The sequence below is a fragment of the Papio anubis genome, chromosome 8 (assembly GCF_008728515.1).
Source record: "Papio anubis isolate 15944 chromosome 8, Panubis1.0, whole genome shotgun sequence".
Lineage (NCBI taxonomy): Eukaryota > Metazoa > Chordata > Mammalia > Primates > Cercopithecidae > Papio > Papio anubis.
Genome location: NC_044983.1, coordinates 81,255,129 through 81,278,501, shown reverse-complemented (window position 1 = coordinate 81,278,501; position 23,373 = coordinate 81,255,129). Strand labels below are relative to the sequence as shown.

General features: G+C 39.1%; 1 pseudogene across 1 annotated transcript; it reads left to right on the top strand.

Annotated features, from left to right (window-relative positions):
- The first annotated feature begins 221 nt into the window (after positions 1-221).
- On the top strand, positions 222-22,263 carry LOC116276307 (annotated as a pseudogene). Its single transcript, XR_004185715.1, has 2 exons — positions 222-318; positions 20,960-22,263. The product of XR_004185715.1 is annotated as a mitotic checkpoint protein BUB3 pseudogene (transcript).
- The last annotated feature ends 1,110 nt before the right edge of the window (positions 22,264-23,373 follow it).

Genomic DNA, 23,373 nt, shown 5'->3' with positions numbered 1-23,373 from the left:
GTAGCTTAATTAGAGTCCTGTGTAGGGGCAAGAGAAGGATGATTTTTCTATACGCTGGTGTGACAAACACTGTAAAACTTAATCTTTTATCAAACACGAGCTAGATCTTAAAGTACAGTGCCATAGTCAAAGAATAACAATTCCTTAAATTTCTACATGTGCTGGAAATTGTTTTCCAGTGTTGGCACCTGTCTTTACTGCCCATTTCACTCACAGTCACAATGAGGCTTGATTTACGGAAGACCCGCTATTTAGAAACCCTGCAGAGAATCAGTAAAATCCGCGCTCCCACTGCAGAAAGGCTGCTGTCTCTGGGAGGTAGCTGAGCAGCTGCTAAGGAGTCTCCCTTTACTGCCCGCGGCAAAGAGAAAGAAGAAAGAAGCGCTGACTCACTCACTGCCAGACAAATGGGGCAGGGGTGCAGGGGAAAGGGGAGAGAGACGTCTGGAAGAGATGAGAGAATCACTCGGGGAATCATTTCCGATGGCAGAAACACAACAAAACTGCATTCTGATGCCAGGGAAAACATAATCAGAAAGAATGATTCCAAGTAGTAAAGAATAGATAATCAGCAGAGTGGAATACAGTGCTGGCATTCTCCTCAAATGAGCACCACTGTTCCCAAGCAGCTAATCGTATTTCCACGGGAGCTACGTGGTGAGGACCAGATCAGGACCTGGGACATTCCGAGAGTGGCCACGCGGCTTCCCTTAGGATGCCTGGTATTTATCCCGTGCCTGTGGGAAACAGCCACTTTCTCACTTTTGCAGGAATTGGCGGGGGGGGGAAGGCCGGACATGGTGGTTCATGCCTGGAATAACAGCACTTTGGGAGGCCGAGGCGGGCGGATCATCTGAGGTCAGGAGTTCGAGACCAGCCTGACCAACATGAAGAAACCCTTCTCTACTAAAAATACAAATTTAGCCAGTAATCCCAGCTACTCGGGAGGCTGAGGCAGGAGAATCGCTTGAAGCCAGGAGGTGGAGATTGTGGTGAGCCGAGATCATGCCATTGCACTCCAGCCTGGGCAACAAGAGCAAAACTCCATCTCAAAAAAAAAAAAAAAAAAGAGGTGTGGCGCCCCTCTGCACTGCAGAACTCTGCCTGGAGATTTGGCTTCATGGAGCTTTTCCTGACTTCCTTATGGAGCCAGTTCAGCATTCTCAATGAATGAAACGGTGACCTTCACAGCACTTCCACACTCCTCCATTCTCCTTCAACTGATTGTCACTGAGTCATCATGTTGCAATCTCTTCTTAAACTGTTCTTTCTTCTGCTAGTTTCAATTATTCCCTCCTGGCAAGATTGTGAAACTCTGGCTGGTGCTGAATAAGAGGTGGAACTCAGGCACTTAGAGATACAGTACTAGTGAACTCCGTGGGGAGGCAGGGAGGCAGTCAGACTCCTAGGTTAAAGCAACTCAAACAATACTGACTAATTATCATTGTCTACCAGTTTATGCCCTTGTGGGAAAGTACTAGCCATGAAAAATCCCTGAAAAATGACAGAAAACAGCATGCTCCTCAAGAAATGAATAAGAATCTACCTCCGATCTTTTTCTCCTTTGAAGGCTCACTGGGAAAACTATTCCATGCAGAGACGAAGATTCGGGATTAGCCACTATAATTGTCTAGCTACTGAGCCAGGTTTGGCATTTCCTTGGAATGATACTAAAAATCTGAAGAACTGCAGTTTGCATGACTTTTAGTGCCGTATTTGAGGCACTTGCCACATACCTTATCTTATTCAATCCTTGCAACACCCCTGGGAAATTGTTGTAGTATTTCCCATTCTGAAGATCAAGAAACCAAAGCCAGAAAGATGACTGTAAATTGCTTAAAATCACCCAGCCCATAACATAGATGTTTCTTCAATGCTAAGATCACAGAGCCCACAACATAGATGACTTCTCTACACCCTGGTGCTACAAACACTTTGTAGCAACCAGAAAGAATTTGAGAGAACAGAAGCAAAGAAGATTTCTTTAGCATTCACTATGTGTCAAGCACTGTGTTAAGTGTTTGCAGTCGTTACTTTCTTTTTAATCCTGATCACAATCCTGTAATGTGGGTTCCATCATTTTCAACACTGACTAACGGAAGATTATCTAGAACAAGATAGATATATATGGCAGGAGAGTGGGATCTCATTAACAAAAATTGAGAGGTACAACCTGCTTCACCAGCTGAAAATATTGTCAAATCTCCTATTTTTTCTGTTAACAATTTAGGAATTCACATACACTCATACTAGAAAGTCTGAGATCTCATACTAGGGTATCAACACCGTATACATGTTCTCTCACTGAAACTGTTCAAGAATCCCACGATCTTACTCAGTTCAAAAGAATTAATTCTCTTTCCAAATGCCAGGCAGACAGTAAACTAGCATCTGGCTGGTCCCCTCATGTCACTGATTCTGTTCCTTTTGCCTCAGCATCTATTATTGCCACACAGTGTCTCACAGAACACTTTGGTGTTTCCAAAGCCCCAAGGTCTATAGGATAATCACTGTCTCTGTCGGTAAAGCCTCTACTTGTCCTGATTATAGCAGAGGCTCCTGGAAAACCCGCCTATTTGAGCTGTTTACTTTGTACACACATATTCAACCATTGATACCAAAACAGGACTGGCATGCCTGAGTAGAGTGGGTCCACAGGGTTCTCAGCCTTATCTGCCTGCAGTATCAGAGTCAGCCCTGTGCCAGGGGTCTCTAGGCCCTAGCTACAATACACGCTCCCTTTTCATTCATTGCAACCTTCCCTCCAAGACCTGTGATGTTCTTTCCTACCAGGGGACATCTTTCATTGACATTCCAACACAGTAGAAAGGTTTTTCTAACACCAAAACCCATGAAGAAAACAAAACAACCTTTATTTCTTTACTTCCAAGCAGTTACTTGGTGCCTGGGTAAATTTTCCCACTTTCTTTTCAGGACCATTTTCTAATCCAAATGACATTGGAAGGGTCACTTACAGGGGCCCGTGTATGGTCTATTATTTCTCCTCCCCCCACCGCCAGGACAATAGGTATATGTTGGCCTTACCTCACCATAACTGATGCAGGCCCCTCAAGTAATTTCTCCTATAATAATAATAAATTTTTTTAAAGTGCCTCAAGGTGATTCAGCCTCTAGGCATAGAATAACTTGACACAATTTTCAGAGTTCAACATCACTAGACACTCTTAACTTTGTGTGTGAATCCATCAATTGGACAACATTGTTAATTCTACCAGTGCTATCTGTTCCCCCTAAATATGCCCAAACAGTTTATATTGAGATCTAAGCTACATATTTTCTCAAACTACTGGCATAAAACAGAAACAAACATCTAAATAATTCAAAAACATCTTAATAACTAACCCATCACTGTGGAAGTCACAGCTCATAAATACCTTTGGTTCTATCAACATACAGTTATATGATGTTAGACTTGGTGCTGCAGATGGTATGTTTCCTTGTGACACATTATAAGGAAGATAAAATGCATAAATGTCCCTAAAACAAGAACAAAAGAGAGAAACAAAATCCTAACCACAGGAAGCAGGCTAGAATCTTATTTTGTGAAGCCATGAGGCATTTCAAATAATGAAAAAAAACTTCCTTTACCCCTTTACCCTGGGAGGAATGTTGAACATTTAAAGGAATGTTACCTCATCAGATAGATAGCGTTAAACACATGTGCTTTCTTCTTTTGTTCTCTTCCAGCTCCTCATTAAAACAAAAGACAATAAACTTTGCCTTAAAGGTATAAACCATAGGGGCAAAAAAATGGGAGAGGGCATGGCAGCATCAAAAATCTTGAAAACAGGAGATGAAAAAAGCAGCCCTAGGTGTAATGGCTCACATCTGGAATCCCAGCACTTTGGGAGACTGAATCAAGCAGATTGCTTGTACTCAGAACTTTGAGACCAGTCTGGGCAACATGGCAAAATTTCATCTCTACCCGGGAGACGGAAGTGGGAGGATTTCTTGAGCCCAGGAGGTTGAGCTTGCAGTGAGCTGAGATCACACTACTACACTCCAGCCTGGGCAACAGAGTGAGACTTTATCTCCAAAAAAAGGAAAAGAAGGGAATGGAAGGGGAAGGGGAAGGGAAGGGGAAGGAGAAGGGGAAGGAGAAAGGCAGGGGAAAGGGAAAGGCAGGGGAAGGGGAAAGAGAAGGGGAAGGGGAAGGAAGGGAAGGGGAGGGGAGGGAAAGGGGAGGGGAGGGAAAGGAAAAAAGAGAAGAAAAAGACAGCAGGCCTGTGGAAAGTGAATCCAAAACTAGTGGTAAGGAAAGCTGAAAAGCAATCCAGTTTGTGCCATGAAAGACCAAAGTTCTGAAGCTGACAGCACCACATAACTCTTGAAGGGGGTTGTGAGTAGAGATGGGCTGGCTAAAATAGGGAGAATGAGTTGAAACTATAAGAGGTTGCTCAATCCCCAGACCCCTTTCCTCACTCACTCCACTAGCTGGATGGCTGAGCCTTCCCACTCCGGTAGCAGATTGGAAATTTACTCTGCATAGAGGGTAAAACAGTCTTCAAACTGGAACATTAACCACAGTTAAGGGTGGAGGTACTCTTTGGCAGTAAATGTTTTAGTAGAACTCCCGCCTTCTCTATAACCTGCCATTTCCACTTCTAGGAATATGCACAACAGGCAGGTGTGCACGGCCCACCAAAATACAGGTTCAAAGATGTTCACAGAATTATTTGTAAAAGTCAAAAACTGGAAACAGTGCAAAGGTTCATCAACAATAGAACGGCCAAATAAATTGTGGCATGTTCTTCCAATGGAAACTCACAAACACAATATTGAATGTAAGACGTCTGACGAAAAGGTTATTTATAAGTTTCCAGTTATAAAAAAGTTCACAAAAGAGGAAAACCTAATCCTATGGTATCAAAAGTCAGGGTAATGTTTAATTTAAGAGAAGTAGGAGGATATAAAGCCTGAGGGGGGACATTAAGGGAGCCTTTGGGATGCTTCTATTGCTTGAGATGGGTGTGGTTATGTGGGCGTGTTCACTCTGTGATCATTTGTTGAGCTGAACACTTATGATTAGGTCACTTTTTATATGAATGTCATACTTCAATAATAAAGTTAATTTTTAAAAAGCGAGTCAACTAACATATCTGTAGATTGCATATCAAGTCCGGAAGTCTTAAAGAACCCCTGTGTTCAGTGTAGGGTGGGTTTCTTTGTAAAACTTGCCATCAGTGGAAAGGAAGTAGGGGAGGTTGATGAAGGGGGGCTCTTTTAACCAGGAATCTCTGCAGAGAGGCCACCTGCACCTAGGCCATGACTTCATCACTTACAGTTACTAGACACAAGCAGCTCATTCGCCGTGCACTGGATATTCAGCATAAAAAAGTTTTCTTCATTTCTCCCCAGACCATTTTGGTGGGCAGAATCCTAAAACATTCCCAAGATTTAGGGACCCTGGTGTACTCACACCTTCTCGCAATTATTCAATTAAACACCAATTCACATGCTGAAGTGAAGGGATTTCTCGGATGTAATTAAGATGCCAAATCAGCTGATCTTAAGAAAAGGAGACTGTCCTGGGAGAGCCTGACCTGCAATGAGACCTTTAAAGGCAGAGTTTTTCTGGATGGCCAGAGTAGAAGAGATCAGAGAGATATACTCAGGCCGGCCTGGAAAAATGTCAACCTCCATGCATGTGGAGGCCTATGGGGGCCAGAGGCAAGGACCTCTGGCATCTTCTAGAAGCCTGGAATGGCCTCTGGGTAAAAGCCAGCAAGAAAATGGTGAGTGCACGTGATACTGAGAAAAAAATGAACTTTTCCAACAACCAGTGAGCTTGAAAGTGCTCCATTTCAAAACCACACCCCTGTTGACACCTTCATTGAAGCCAGATCAGCCCCGGACCAGAGAGCCCAGCCCTGCCCTTCCTGAACTTCCAACCTACAGAAACTGTTAGATGATATATTTGTGTCATTTGAAGCCACTGAGTTTGTGGTAACTTTTTATGCTGCAATAGAACACTAATGCAACCACTTTCTCCCAATATTTCTCTCATCCACCATCTCATTTTCCTGTATTGAAAAGGTGCTAATTACTAGTAACAGTTGCCCTCTTCAGACTTTCTGAGATTATCTAATACAAGAGGTTTCTTTCACTCCTCTTAGCAGTGGATCAATGGAGTCCATATTAATGCCTTGCTAGCATTTAGAACTCATGGGCCTATAACCTCAAAGACTAAAAATAGGTCAAAATTGTAATCTAGAAGATGAAGAATAGTGTGAAAAATGGAGCACCTATTTGTTGACCAAAAGCATTAGCATGAATGAGTAATCTCTGAGAGATGAGTAAGGCCAAAAAAAAAAAATTAAATAATATGTAAGAAATTAACCATAGAATTTGTTTCAACTGGGGTATAGAGATAATTTAATAGATATTTAAAAGCTTTAACCCAATCTGTGTGTTACAGAAACAATAAGTGGGGAAGCAGAGAACAATGGTCTGGTGCCAAAAGAGCCCCAGAGGCCAGTCCAGAGGTTCTTTCAGCAGGAGATCCTTGTCTTGGATGCAGGGGTGGAGCCATGTCACAGATCCTTTGTCTCTGTTGCACCGATTGCATAATTAGTCCACTTAACTCTCCATGCCTTTGCTGGGTCCTCATCCTTCTGCCACCACCTATGGAGGCTGCTTTGCATTTCTTCATCATTGTTATGTTCAACATGAGGCCACTGTTCAAAAACATTATAAATAGGATTTGATAACAAACTTTCTAACTGCGATGAAAATAACCTCCAGGGTTTCAAGCACACGTATCCTCTATATTAAAATGAGGTCTGAGTTGAGAAAAGCTGTATTTTGTGAGGGATTGCCCTCACAGGTGCTGGCTGAATGCTTGAGGATTTATAGAAGTAGAAAATTCTGCAGACCTTTGTGGGCTGTGCCAGCGGGGGTCAGGAAAGTTCTGAGAAATGACCTGATTAAATCAGCACATAATAGAAGAAAAGTGCCTCACAGGCCTAAAGACACAATGAGTCTTTGACCAGATGCAGACTTTCACTGCATTTAAAGAAAGTGCAGCTAAAGAAAGAAGTGGTCAGCAGGAAAGACAGCAAATGATATCCAGACCCTCACTGTGTACACAGCACTTGTTACATGACAGAAAATGTATCTGAGTGGCGAGAGTACTCTCAGTGAGGAGATGAAATTTCATGGGTGGCAGAGTCATTTCATCAAGATTTTCTGGACTTCAGAGAAGCTATTTCCCCAAACTAATATCCCTTTCCTGATTTTTTATGAGGAAGGTATTATGGATAAATAACTGGAGCATTGCAAGTTTTTGTTTCTTTGTGTGTTTGTTTGGGTTTTGTTTTTGAGACAGGGTCTCACTCTGTCACCCAGGCTGGAGTGCAGTGGAACAAGCTCGGCTCACCGCAGCCTCAAACTCCTGGGCTCAAGCGATCCTCCCATCTCAGTCTTCGAGTAGTCCAGACTACAGGCAAGCACCACCATACTCAGCTAATTTTAAAAAATTGTAAATACAGATGAGGTCTTACTTGTTGCCCAGGCTGGTCTCAAACTACTGGGCTCAAACTATCTTCCTGTCTCAGCCTCCCAAAGTGTTGGTATCACAGGTATGAGCCACTGGGCCCAGCCAAGCATTGTAAGGTTTATGCTTTGTTGTGACTTTGGTTGTCAACGGTGCTTTAAATATTTTACCTCTGCAAATTTACAAAACTTTAAAGCCACTGTGTTAGCTTTGTGATAACTTCGCTTTAGTAGATGAGGTAGATTCTACTATTGGCCCATTTAACTAATGAGAAAACTGAGACACGGGAGTTAACTTACCCATCTTTACCCAGCTAGTCAGGCAATGACTACAAGAGCAGGAGGAGGGTCATGGTGAGACTCCGACTTTACTGGAAAGGTCCAGATATCCATTATTATTGGAAATCCCTTTATTGGAGACTTGAAAATTAGTTCCCAGCTTCCTTCTTTCTCTCTCTTTTTTCTTAACTATTTTCTTTCTTTTAAAAATTCATTTATTGACCAGCCTGACCAACATGGAGAAACCCCTTCTCTACCAAAAATACAAAATTAGCCTGGCGTGGTGGCGCATGCTTGTAATCCCAGCTACTCTGGAGGCTGAGGCAGGAGAATCACTTGAAACCAGGAGGTGGAGACTGCGGTGAGCCGAGATCGCGTCATTGCACTACAGCCTGGGCAGCAAGAGCAAAACTCTGTCTCAAAACAAAACAAAAAAAATTTTTTTTATTTAGTTCTTTTTAAATTTTCTTTCTTTTATACCTAAGATCTTCTGGCATTTAATTTAAAAGGTTGATTTTATAATGTGTTTACCAAAATAGATAGTTCCCATTCTTCTACTTGAGGAAATAACTTTCAACTCAGTTTTTTAGTTCTTTTACTCTTTATCTCCATATGACTAAATAATTTGCTTATATTGCTACTTACTATTTTTTTAGTTTTGGGATTTTTCTATTGGCGTCCCACTAGGAATATAAGGATATACTTTTATTTTATGTCTTCACCCTGTTCCACCTCTGTTGTGATAAAATGTTTGTCTTAATTTAACTAGATCAATATTAGTATTTAAATTATTATGAATATTTTGTTATAAACATGCAAATGCTACTTACAATTGAGCCATCTACCATCTAGAATAATTTTTCTTTCCTCCACAAGTTTTAATTTTCACTGGAATTGTGTAGTTTATTCATTTGCTTGTCATTTTGTATAATTATCACAAATTTAACCACAACTCTGCCAGGGTCTAAATCACCTCTCAAAATGATGAGACGTGTCTGTTACAGTATCAGAAGTATGACAGTTCCTACTGTTCTACATTATTGTCAACACTTGATATCATAATTTAAACTTTTTAATCATTCTGGAAGGCATTTCTATGGATATTTCCTACACTTGTTTTATTCTGCATTTTTTTGATGACTAATGAAATTGTGCACTTTGCTATTTCTTTATTAGACATGTAGCTATCTTCTTTTATGATAGAATTGTTTCATCCTTTTCCCCATTTTTAATTGGATTGTACTTTTTCTTAATGATTTGTAAAAATTCTTTATTCTGGATACTAGCCTTGAGGTTAGATGTATTATAAATTTATTCTCCCACTTTCTGTGTCTTTTTACTCTCTTAATAAGGTTGTTTGATGAATGTACGTTCCTAATTTTAATGTAGGACAATTTATCTATTCTGTACAGGACCAGCTACATAATTTGCAGGGCTTAGGACAAAATCAAAATGTAGGATCCTATATTCAAAAATTAGTAAAAATTTCAAGATGAGGACATAGAACATTAAACCAAGCATGAAGCCCTGTGTAGCCATGTGAGTCACATGGCAATGAAAGCGGCCCGGATTTCATTTTTTGTGTAGTGTTTTTTGAGGCCTCATTTAGAGAATTTTTGGCTACTCCAAGGTCAGGGAGATATTTTCTTACATTATTTCCTAGAAGTTTTTATGTTTTACCGTTTACTTTTTTTTTTTTTTTTTTGAGATCAAGTGTATTTCTATACATTTTAGAGTCCACATGTCAATTACTACTAAAAAGGACGTGCTGAGATTTGCTAATGAGATTGCATTGAGTTTATAGATTAATTTGAGAGGAATCAAACCTTCATAATATTGAGTCTTCTAATCCATGAATGTGGTATATTTCTTTGTTTATTCTGACTTCTTTAACTTCTTAATCATGTGTTATAGGTTTCTTTGTAGAAGCTTCACACATCTTTAATTCATACGTATTTATGGGATTTTATTTTTGCATTTGTAATTTTTAAATTTTTAATGTCTAATTGATCATTGTTATGTAAACATACAGTTGCTTTTATAGAAAGAGCTTATATCCAGCAAACTTGCTGTATTCCTTTATTAATTCTTTGATCTGTAGGTAGATGTGCTTGTGTTTTCTGTGTACACAAATGTGTCATCTTGATAAAAAAAAGTTTATTCTCTTTAAATTTCATATCCTTTATTTCTTCCTCTTGCCTTATTACACAGCCTAGGACCTTACAATGTTGACTACTGGGCATTCTCATCTGATTCCTCTTCTCACCATTTAGTTTGCTGAAAGATTTTTACAGATATCTTCACCAAGTTAAGGAAGTCTTCTGATAGGTTTCTCAGCTAATCATTCTTTATTATGAGTAAGTGTTATATTTTAACAAAAGCAGTTACGCACCTATCGAGATCATCATGTGATTATTTTCCTCTATTCTGTTAATGTATTAAGTTACATTGATTGAGTTCAAAGATAAATTTGAGACCTAGAAATGCTGGAATAAACCCAACTTGGTCATGAAGTATTATTCCTTTTATATATAACTAGATTTGGTTTGCTAATACTTGGTTTTATATTGTTACATTTATGATTATGAGCGATTTCTTGTCATTTTTCTTTCTTGTAATGTCTTTGTTAGCTGTCAGTATTGAATTTTTTTGTTTGTTTGTTTGTTTGTTTTGAGACAGAGTCTCGCTCTGTCGCCCAGGCTGGAGTGCAGTGGTGCAATCTCGGCTCACTGCAAGCTCTGCCTCCCGTGCTCACGCCATTCTCCTGCCTCAGCTTCCTGAGTAGCTGGAACTACAGGTGCCCAACACCACGCCCAGCTAATTTTTTGTATTTTTAGTAGAGACAGGGTTTCACAGTGTTAACCAGGATGGTCTCGATGTTTTGACCTTGTGATCCACCTGCCTCTGCCTCCCAAAGCATTGGGATTACAGGCATGAGCCACCATGCCTGGCCTGTATTGAAATTTTAATAGTTTCTTAAAAGTAGTTAGTAATTATTCTCTCTTTCTCTATTTGTTGAAGGCTTTGTGAGAGATTGACACTACTTCTTCCTTGTTTGGAAAAATTTACTGATGAAACGTTCATGACCTAGAATATTCTTTTTGACAGAAGTGAATTTATTATCATGCTATTTTACCTAGTGTCCTCACACAAAGGTATAGGACCAGAGGTTGTCTTGCACTGTAGTCTTATCCTATTGCACTCAGCGTCAAATGGTGACAAAATACAGAATTCAGAATTAATATGTGGAAAATTCTTCTATTATATAGATGAATAGATTGTCAGCAGAGGATTTGGTTCTTCTCAGTGAATAGTCAAAATAAGTCTCCTCTCCTGTCAGGAATACACTTGATAATACCCTGACATTTTATAGTTTACATATGAAAGAAACTTGATAGAGGTATCTCTCAAATTTGAAAATCTTAATTTATGTAACATTTCAATAATGACTTATGAATCTCAGCTCACTGCAACCTCCACCTCCTGGGTTCAAGCAATTCTCCTGTCTCAGTCTCCGGAGTACCTGGGATTAAAAGCGTGCACCACCACGCCTGGCTAATTTTTGTATTTTTAGTAGAGACAGGGTTTCAGTATGTTGGCCATGCTGGTCTTGAATTGCTGACCTCAGGTGATCCACTCACCTTGGACTCCCAAAGTGCTGGGATTACAGGTGTGGGCCACCGTGCCCAGCCTGAAAATATATCCACAATGTTTTTTTGTTTTGTTTTTTAACTGAAGAACAAACCAACAATGGTGGTAAGTGGCTTGCCAAAACTCATACGGCAGGTTAAGTGACGGGCCAGAAAGAGAAAAACATGAATTCTGAAAGCAGATGCAACCCAGCTTTAATCAACAACCTCCAACTTGCTAGCTTCATGCTTATGGGCAAACTATTTACCCACTGTCATTGCCAGTTTCATCAGCTGTGAAATGGATAATTCACAAGGATAAAGTCTGTTCAGGGGCCACTGGGAAAATCAGTGATTATATATATGTCAGTACCTAACACAAGGCAACACTCAAGAAATGAAAGCATTATTCTTCCCAAACACTCTAGAGCCATCCCCATCATCCTGGGAAACTTCTTTTAATGTTTTCATTTCACACGTATGCTGACATCTTGTCAAAGCCATGCTTGAATTTGTGCCAAACCAGAAATGACTCCCCCAAAGACTTACTACTTATATCACTCATTACCTATATCCTTCCCTGTTCATCCCTAACTACCTGTAACAAGTATATATATATATACACACACACATAAATATATATGCACATAACAAATATATATACACATAACAAATATATATATACACACACACAACAAATATATATATTTGTTACAAGCAGTTAGGCATGAACAGGGTAGGAGAGGACTCTTTCCCATCCACTAGGAGTATCAGGTGCCGTTTTGGCAATTACCACATTGCCTCTCTAAAAGTGATAAATTGGCATCTGGTGCCAGGGAGAGGCCGTTTCCTGATGCTCCACACTTGTTGCAAAAGTGTTAATTGAATGTAGGCACCAGGGAGAAGCAACTTCCCGGGCATGCACATTAAGAGACAAAATGGCGGAGTGTGATCTTCCAAAGGCACACACCAGAAAAGGAGAATAGCCTCAGACGGGCATACATACAACTTCCTAACCCTTTTATGCCTGAGGTTACAATTTTTTGAATTTTTGCAATCAGACCTTGGCAATGACCTTGAGCAGTAGAATATAAATAATTCCCACATGCTTAGCGTTCCAGTAATGGAACACTAGGCATAAATGGGATTTGTTAAAGACACTGTACCTGCTTGCCTCCCAAGGCTAAGGAGGGCACTGCACATGTGGGCAGCCCATGCTAAGGGAAGAATCATGTAGAAACGAGCCAACCTATAAATTCCTACGATCATGGTTAAATACTGCATTTGACCTCAGTGCCCATTTGGGTCTCTTCCAACCATACTTTCCTTTCCTTTTTTCCTGTTCCAAAGCCTTTTAAATAAACTTCCACTCCTGATCTGAAACTTGCCTTCATCTCCTTTTCTGTCTTATGCCCCTCAGTCGAATTCTTTCTTCTGAAGAGGCAAAGATTGAGGTTGCTTCAGACCCATGTGAATTCACCACCTGTAATTCAGACACCTTCCACCAGTAACATATTTGGTGTCATGATACTTGGATATTTGACACTACTAACATATTCATTCAATATTCTATTATGACTTATTTTCTCATTCAAAGAAATACTCATTTTCATGTGTAATATTGTATTTGTACACATATGTATTTTTTTCTTTCTTACACAGGATCTTCAAAGATGTGTACAAGAGCCCACAAAGCTAGTTTTGTCCCTGATTTGTGGGAATTTTAAAAACGATGAACTAATTTATAATTATACAATGCTTCAGGTTGGTTTTGATAAGTCCTTGCTAGGAAATTGTTCATTTCATCTAAACATTTTTAAATCAAATTTGTTGTAATATTCTCATTTTATCTTTTTATATATGCATGTATGCTATTGATTCTGTTTCTCTGGAGAACCCCAACTATACACCCCCCTTCCCTAGCTCTATTCCATCCTGCCCATGGTTTAACTTAAAAAGGTGACTTTTCTGCCTGTACTGCCACTGGTTTGTACACACTTCTCATTCTCCCTTATTTATTTAATAAACATTTGTTGAATACCTGCCATGCTAATCACCATGTTAAATGCAGAAGATATCTTGTTTAAAAAGAATGGGCTGGTCCCTATCCTCATAAAGTTTGATGAAGACCCATACTAAACTAGAAATGTAGTAAGATGATCCTCTTAGCTTGCCTTATGAAAGTTATTTTCCTACTTATAGAAACTTTTTCTTTCTTCTGCAATTCAAGACCTACCCTTCACATGAGGCCTACCTCAAGCTTTATCTGCGTTGTCCAAGCTAATATTTCCAAAGTACATGAGAATTACCTTCAATATTTTCCTGTGTGTGTATGCATGTACGTGCTATTTCTTTTGTTTTTCATAGAGATAAGAGTATACAGAATTAAGCACATGTAAATGAATGAGCAAATGAGCATATATTGATTGCCTTTGTCTATAGGATATGATAGATGGTCATATCATAAGCTAAGCCATACCTTTGTTTATTATTCCCTACTGCAGACAAACTTCAGAGACTGTGAGCTCTCCTTGTGTACAAAATTGGACACCACTATTTATCTTATGGCTTCATAGTGGTAACCACAAAACATTTTATCCAGTTCTGACTGTTATAGCAGGTAGCTAGTCAGGCATGAGGAGCCCTCTCCTCCCCACCCACCACACACACACCAGGAATGTGAGACAACCATTAGGTGATGGTCAGACAGTTGTTAACTATTTATCCAAAATAATGATTAGTCACAGCCAGCACCAGGGAAAGGTAGTCTCCAACAAACAGAAACACATGAAACTGGTAACGAGCAGCTTCCTGATAAGGAGCTTATCTGGAAGCTCCTCATCTGAGGAGTTGGGCGAGTGGGCTCAAGTATGTGCATTAAAAGGCAAAATGGCAGATTTTAGCTGGTATTTGATCTCTTAGGGACATTTGACTGGTAAGGGAAGAAAGTCTCAAGTCAGCATGCATGTAATTCCAGTAAACACACTGTGCATGCTGCCCTCCCAAGTGCTAGCAGGCCACTGTGCATGCAGACAGCCCACCCTAAGGGAAGAATCAGGGGAAAGGGAACACAAGACCCCAGAAGCATGCCAACTTATAAAACCCCAATTCAAAGGTTCAAACAGTGCACTTGTCTTTCAAGTACTCACTTGGCCCTCTTCCAAGTGTACTTTCCTTCCTTTTGTTCCTACTCTAAAACTTTGTAATAAACTTTCACTCCTGCTCTAAAACTTGCCTCGGTCTCTCCTTCTGCTATATGCCCCTCGGTCGAATTCTTTCTTCTGAGGAGGCAGAAATTGAGGTTGCTGCATTGTTTTGTTTGCTTTTTAATTCATGAACTTCTGTGATACTCAGAGATCCTATGTGATATGTATTATTACTAATGCAATTTTACAAAGGCTGAAACTGAGACTTAGAGATTAAATAGCTCACCCAATGTCACAGAGCTTGCCAGACCCAAATCCAGGCAGTCTGGGTCCAGTGTTAACCTTGTTAGCCTTTGGGTGATACTTCTAACCAAAGAGGTATTCAACAAATACTAGATAGCATTAAACTATGAAAGCTAACCAATTTAATGAATTTTTGCTATATCAACATAATAAAAGTCATTGGTTTTTACATAGTTGTTAACTGTAATTCCAGATTTCACGAGCATGGTGTTTTGATTTGACTTTAACATGTGAAACAGTAATAAAAAATGAGATTAAAGAAACACAATTTAAAATACTTAAATGGCTGGGTTTATCCTGTAGCATTAGAACAATAAAAAAGGTGAGTATCTGTAGAATTAAAATTATTTTTCAGATGAAACATGAAAAATATTTTACCGTGACTCATTTATTGACGCTATACATTGTATCTTTGTTGTTTCCATTTTCCTTGCAAAAGATATTTGCACCAAAGCTGTCCTTCCCCTGTAGGAGCACAAGTGTGAGCAGATCATTTCAGAAGTCATAAGCTTATGCATTATTTCTGGAAAATTAGGAGCATTACTATTCACACTGTGATTAAGTGTCATTCTGTAATGAGGAAACTATAATCAAAATCTGAAATGAGAAAGGACAAGATAATCTTAATCATAAAGCACAGGCTGAAAACAAATATCCTTAAAATTAAATTATTTCAGGAAATGAAGTCATCATAATAATTTTTCTAAGTATTCTAGGTATAGCCATGAAGGATAATGTAGTTTGAATACTCACAAACTAAAGACTCAGAGGGTTTTTTTTAAAAATGTCATTTCATAAGTTATAAAACACTTGCATGTTTCTTTTAATTTTTTAATCAACTCAGGATTCACTACTGTCTGAAAATACATGTTTCTTTTAGACAACCTTGAAAACATAAGAGCAACAAAGAAGAATTTTAAATTCTTAATTTGGTTGCTAAACACAACTCCCTGCCCCCCACCCCTCCCCCACCTTGGCTCCCAAGAGAAGCAGCAAGTGTTTATGGCTCATTCAGGGAGAAAACAAAGGGTTGGAGGCATTCAGCAATGAGGAGCATTTTCCCTGGTTATCCTACCCACTTCATCACTTTGTCTGCAGAAGAACAGAAGATCAAGCAGGCAGAAATTGTGCACATCAGACTCCTGACGTAACATTATGCAGATTTTGAGGCAGGAAAGTGTCTGCCTCATGCAATGACTAAGAATTCCCCTTAAAGGTGTAGAAAAGACAATGTAACGCTTTTCATGACTAGTTATCTGGGTGAGCAAACAACTTAATCCCACTGAGTTTGTTGTTTTCCATCTTTTAAGAAGAAGATAATAGATACTCTCCCTATCTTCCTAATTTTGTTGTAAAGCTGAAACTTCGTGTGTGTATAACATAGCACACATATAATATATATTATATATAAAAGTGTTTTGGAAAAGGAGGAAGTATTATAAAAGTTTTGGTAATTTTAGATATAAAAGCAGACTTTTAAAGTTCTATTATATGAAGAGAGAGGCAAGAATTATAAATTCTTCAAACTTTCATTATGTGTTTATTTAGAAAAATTGCCCTGTTTTTATTTATTTACACGAAAGAATAATAAGGACAGCTACCATTTAATAGAGCCCTGGCAGTGCAAAGTATTCCACACGCATTACCTCATTTAATTCCCTCAATAACTGTTACTGATAAACAACTCAAAGTTGGGACGAGGGTGAAGCAAAGGAGGCATTTATTTCAGGTACAAAATTTAACAGGGCACCAAAAAACTCAGCTATTAAATAAATAACATTCTAATATTGTATTTAAAAATCAAAAGTAATCCAAATAAATCTACAATAAACAAAATATCCACATTTTAACTAAAGACAGGGCAGTTATCTTGTGTAACCTTGAGTAAATAACTTCTTTGTGCCTCTGCTTCTTTATTTAAAATGGGATAATAATAGTAGTACCTGCTCCTTAGGGTCGTAGTGAGGACCTAATGATTTAATGTAAGTGATTAGAACAATGCCTGGCATATTTTAAATGCTTCAAACATGTTGGTTAAAATCATCTAGTATTGTCTTTACTGGTTCTGCAAGTTTAAATATAAGAAAACTGAGGCTCAAACGGTTTAAAAAGCTTGACCAAGTTTACAAAGCCAGTTGCAGGATTCACACTCAGAAAGTTTTCCTCCAGAGCCCTTTTCTTAATCACTCCACTATACTGTTTCTCACGGGGATGTTAAGAAATCTGTGTGTTCACAGAGCACATTAAGTGTGAATATGTGTGCACCTCACTGGTAGATCATACAATGAAAGCTTTTTAAAAATCTCTTGAAATGCTACCAAGTGTTAGTGTATTGACTTAGATGAGTTTTATTAGATTGGCATTGCTTAGCAAAGGAGCACAAAAGAAACGGAAGAAATACCCTACAGTCAGAGTGTGAGATTAAGAGAGCAGGGCCTTCACTTCGCCCAAGAGGTTAAGACAGATTATATAACCAGTCCCTTTAGATAAGAGGGCAATCCATCTTCTTGAGGAGATATATCAATGGTTAGGATTCAGTTAAGATATATCAATGGTTAAAATTTAGTTTTTAAACTTGTTCAACTTGTTCATTTGAACTTAGCTATAGATTTTTTTTTCTTAATGAGAATAAACAGAGCTATCTGTTAACAGGGTAAGTGGGAAACAGCACATGTGGTTTTATACAATTGTATCCACAAAAGGCAGTGCAAGGCACAGAACAAAAAAGCACTCTTATTTATAGAGCTTCTGACTTCAATTACACCTCTTGGTAAAGCAAGCAAAGAATTATTTATACAGGTTTCTAGGTTGGTCACAATGACGCTTTTTAAGAATGATGCTTAGTTGTTTAAACGTGTGACTCAGTATTCTCTAACCTTCCTGAATCTGTGTTATTTCCTCTTAACTGTTGTCTGTCATTCATGTTTTGGAAGACAATTTAATTTCCTTTGTGAATGAATAGGGGCAAATTAAAGGATGTATTTCTATGTGTTTCTTTTGAATATTTTCCTCACTGACTACTGGGGTGATATAAACTGCAAAACCTGTAGTCAGAAGTGTAATCCTATGTAGTGAAGTTATATAAGAGCAAGCAGTTCCTCAGAGTCAAGCAGTTCAGCAAGAGCCACACACACATGCGCGCGCACACACACACACACACACAGATGCACAACAGTGATGAAACATGCATGAATAGATTTCTATAATAATCAACAAGAGGACGTCTTTTTACAAAATGCTGAAATTTGCATGATGATTTTTTCACAACGTGTGTATATTTCACAATTTCACAACATATTTATAAGCAATTGGTTCAACTAATAGAAAACATGCCATTTACTTCCCTTATCTTTGGGATCTGGCACTAACTCTGCACCTTACTGTTTCTGTACCCCATTTTCTTACCTAAAAAGAGGTTAATATGACTCATCTCATAAACTTGTTGTGAAGAATGAATAAGACAAAGCGTGTAGAGTCTTAAGAAGAAGACATGGCATTTAGTAACTGATCAAATATGTCACCTCTCTCAATATCATTATTACCTTAGAAAAAGCCTTGAAATTTGCCACAGTAATCGCATCACCTTTAACAATGAGTGCGGAAATGTACCTTCTTGGTTTCAGAGATCCTTATTTCATCCAGGTTTCTAAGGCATCCATTACATCATAGTAAAATAGCTAACACTCCTTTTTCCTTGCTATTTGTCAACAGCTGCTATGACCTTAATTATCTGTAGAAGGCCTTTAGAATAAGATTTTTGACAATATGCACTACAAGTAAAATTATTCTATAATTATATTCTGTTGTAGTGATTATTGACCATCTTGTTTCTTGCCTTGTCATAAAAAGAAAAAATACAGGTATCATTAAAGTATGTCCACTGAGATAGCGAAGGCTCTATTTCCTGTTTCCTATTCCATTAGTGCCCAAATGACTGCCCTCTTTAGAGCTGCTCTGTAAGCTCCCTGACATACAACAGCACAGCTGGGCCTTGCCTTCCTACAACATATAGGATAACATGAAACAGGTCAGTATGTGTAGAGAATGCATGGTGCATATTGAATTTGAAGAGCAAACAAATCTGGTGTACAATCATTACGATCACAGTGACATTTATCTCAAAAAATTAATTTTAGCCCAAGGATTTTTCTAATCAAATATGAAACTTGTCACATGGCACAATGACATGATGATTTTGATGAACAATTACCTGAGGAAAGGTTAACACTTTTGCCCATCATGCCTAATTAAATAGAACAAAATGGATGACTTTCAATGTGGGGGAAAAATCAGATTTAAGCAAACTTTAAAAAACTGCCATAAATATTTCTCTTTTTTGGCAGTATTATATATCACTTAAGTGGAAACCTACAGAGTTCTACTGCGTGATTGATTTTTGAAGGCTATAAAATTGAGTAACTTGTCATATCTTGGTACTCTCTATGCAAACACTTGTATATATATTTTTTCTGAAGAACTTTTTTTGAGATAGGGTCTTGCTCTGTTGCCCAGGCTCGGGTATAGTGGTGCAATTGTAGCTCACTGCAGCCTCGAAATCCTGGGCTCAAGCAATCCTCTCGCCTCAGCCTCCTGAGTAGCTGGGACTATAGGCACGCACCACCAGGCCCGGCCAATTTTTAACATTTTTGTGTTAAGAGTCAAGGTCTCACTATGTTGCCCAATCTGTTTTTTTTTTTTTTTTTTTTGAAGTTTTACAGCAGATAGAAAGATTAGAAAATCTGTTTCACTGAGAGAGAGAGAGCTGACATCCAAGATTGAGGAAAATGGTGAATGCTGTTACTTTTTTTAGTAGAGAACATTCCCAATTAAAAAAATTTTTAAAAAGTACGCTGGGCACGTTGGCTCTGGCCTGTAATCCCAGTGCTTTGGAAGGTCGGTCGAGACAGGCGGATCACGAGGTCAGGAGATGGAGACCATCCTGGTCAACATGGTGAAATCCCATCTCTACTAAAACACAAAAAAATTAGCGGGGCGTGCTGGCGCCCGCCTGTAGTCCCAGCTACTCGGGGGACTGAGGTAGGAGAATTACTTGACCCGGGAGGCAGAGGTTGCGGTGAGCTGAGATCACGCCACTGCACTCCAGCCTGGCGACAGAGCAAGACTCTGTCTCAAAAAAAAAAAAAAAAAAAGTAAAAAACGTGTTTACCTTCAAACTATTTAAGATAGAAAACTAAGTAACATACAGAACACATAATTATATCTGCAATTAAATGTAAAATTCTCAACATTTTATTTTTCATTTCTCTACGTTAACTTTGTTTCAAAATACAAATATATTTTAACATTGCTGGCTCTGAACAACATTAAATTGATTTTAGAACGTGAAAGATAAGAGCCTTAATCAACCATCTCCGCTCAGGAGATCTGGGAGTTTGGAGAGAGATGTAAAGCACCATGGTTCGGCTGAAGGGGTTGTTCTCCATTGGCACCTGAAAGGCAGGATTGGGGAGTGGCTTCCTCGTGCCTGAGCCAGTGTGCTTTGTTCTGTTCCTGAGACGCAGACAATGCACCTAAGCTTGTCGCTCAGATCCTTTTTTCTAGATCTAAATGGAAACAACAAATGCGTACTTGATCAGCACAAATTCCCTCCAATTGCTAGATAAAACAGCTGACTGCACATGCCCTAGCAAGGCCTGGCCTATGGCTTTTTTTAATTCTGTGAGAAGCACGGTGTTTGTTTTCAGTAGAGATTACATCAAATCCTGGTGATTTCGCCTCCTGTAAGTTTCTCGACTTACCCACTTTTTCCTTCTCCACTACTATGTCTCTACTCCAAAGTACTATATTCTCTCACCTACCTGGGAATAACTTCCTAGAATGCATCCTCCTTTCTCCATACTGTATCTCCTCCCACCCAATTGCTTTTTCTATAGTTAGCATTGACCTCGTAGAATGCACACCTGCTCTCATCCATGTCCATCAATGCTGCTGCCCTCCCGTCCGCCACTGCCACCTCAATGGCCTCTCATCTCTCTGATGAAAGAAAAACTTCAGAGTGCTCTGAGGGAAGCAAGGAGGCGGCGGAGGCGGCAGAGAGCGGCAAGTAGTGGAAACGTTGCTTCTGAGGGGAGCCCAAGACGACCAGTTCTAACGAGTTCAAGCTGAACCAGCCACCCGAGGATGGCATCTCCTCGGTGAAGTTTAGCCCCAGCACCTCCCATTTCCTGCTTGTCTCCTCCTGGGACACGTCCGTGCGCCTCTACGGTGTGCCGGCCAACTCCGTGCGGCTCAAGTACCAGCGCACCGGCGCCGCCCTGGACTGCGCCTTCTACCATCCAATGCATGCCTGGAGTGGAGGACTAGACCATCAATTGAAAATGCATGATTTGAACATTGATCAAGAAAATCTTGTTGGGACCCATGATGCCCCTATCAGATGTGTTGCATACTGTCCAGAAGTGAATGTGGTGGTCACTGGAAATTGGGATCAGACAGTTTAATTGTGGGATTCCAGAACTCCTTGTAATGCCGGGACCTTCTCTCAGCCTGAAAAGGTATATACCCTCTCAGTGTCTGGAGACCGGCTGATTGTGGGAACAGCAGGCCGCAGTGTTGGTGTGAGACTTACAGAACATGGGTTACGTGCAGCAGCGCAGGGAGTCCAGCCTGAAATACCAGACTCGTTGCATACGAGCCTTTCCAAACAAGCAGGCTTATGTATTAAGTTCTATTGAAGGCCGAGTGGCCGTTGAGTATTTGGACCCAAGCCCTGAGGTACAGAAGAAGAAGTGTGCCTTCAAATGTCACAGACTAAAAGAAAATAATATTCAGCAGATTTACCCAGTCAATGCCATTTCTTTTCACAATATCCACAATACATTTGCCACAAGTAGTTCTGATGGCTTTGGAAGTATTTGCGATCCATTTAACAAAAAGCGACTGTGCCAGTTCCATCGGTACCCCACGAGCATCGCATCACTTGCCTTCAGTAATGATGGGACTATGCTTGCAATAACATCATCATATATGTATGAAATGGATGACAGGGAACACCCTGAAGATGGTATCTTCATTCGCCAAGTGACAGATGCAGAAACAAAACCCAAGTCACCATGTACTTGACAAGATTTCATTTGCTTAAGTGCCATGTTGATGATAATAAAACAATTTGTGCTCCCCAATGGTGGATTTGTTAATATTAAAGAAACCAGGGAAAATATTAATTTTAATATTATAACAACCTGAAAATAATGGAAAAGAGGTTTTTGAATTTTTTAAAAAATAAACAGTTTCTTAAGTGCATGAGATGGTTTGATGGTTTGCTGCATTAAAGGTATTTGGGCAAACAAAATTGGAGGGCAGTGACTGCAGTTTTGAGAATCAGTTTTGACCTTGATGATTTTTTGTTTCCACTGTGGAAATGAATGTTTGTAGATAAATGTAATAAAAATCCCTTTGCATTCTTTCTGGATCTTAAATGGTAGAGGAAAACGCTCATGAGCCATTTGTTTCTTTTTCTGGTTATAGTTGCTAATTCTAAAGCTGCTTCAGACTGCTTCATGAGGAGGTTAATCTACAATTAAACAGTATTTCCTCTTGGCCGTCCATTATTTTCTGACGCAGATGGTTCATCATTTCCTGGGCTGTTAAACAAAGCGAGGTTAAGGTTAGATTCTTGGGAATCAGCCAGTTTTCCATCGTATTAGGGTGCAGTAGGAAAACTAATAAGAAAACCTCCTAATATCATTTTGTGACTGTAAACGATTATTTATTAGCAAACAATTGATCCCAGAAGGGCAAATTGTTTGAGTCAGTAATGAGCTGAGAAAAGACAGAACGTATCTGTGTATTTGGAAAGATAATTGTAACGTAATTGCACTGCATTTAGACAGGCATCTATTTGGACCTCTTTCTATCTCTAAATGAATTTTTGGAAACATTAATGAGGTTTACATATTTCTCTGACATTTATATAGTTCTCATGTCCATTTCAGTTGACCAGCAGCTGGTGATTAAGGTTAAGAAGAAAAAAATTATAGTGAGAATGAGATTCATTTCAATGTAATACACTAAAACAGAACACGAACTTAGCTTGGCCTATTCTAGGTAGTTCCAAACAGTATTTTTGTTGTCAAACTTTAAAATTTACATTAATTTGCAAACGTATGTCTCTGAACAGGACCTCGACCTTTCCTGAGATTTATTTTATCTGTGATGTATTTTTTAAAAATTCTTTTGATACAGAGAAGGGTCTTTTTTTTAAAACATTTTAGTGAAAACTTGGTGTAAGTCTGAACCCATCTTTTGAACTGTATTTTCTTCATTGCAGGTCCACCTAATCATCCTGTGAAAGTGGTTTCTCTATGGAAAGTTATGTTTGCTTCCTACAAATACATGCTTATTCCTTAAGGAATGTGTTAGAGTTACTGTGGATTTCTCTGTTTTCTGTCTTACAAGAAACTTCTCTATGTACCTTAATACTTTGTTTAGGATGAGGAGTCTTTGTGTCCCTGTATAGTAGTCTGAAGAATTCCCCCTTC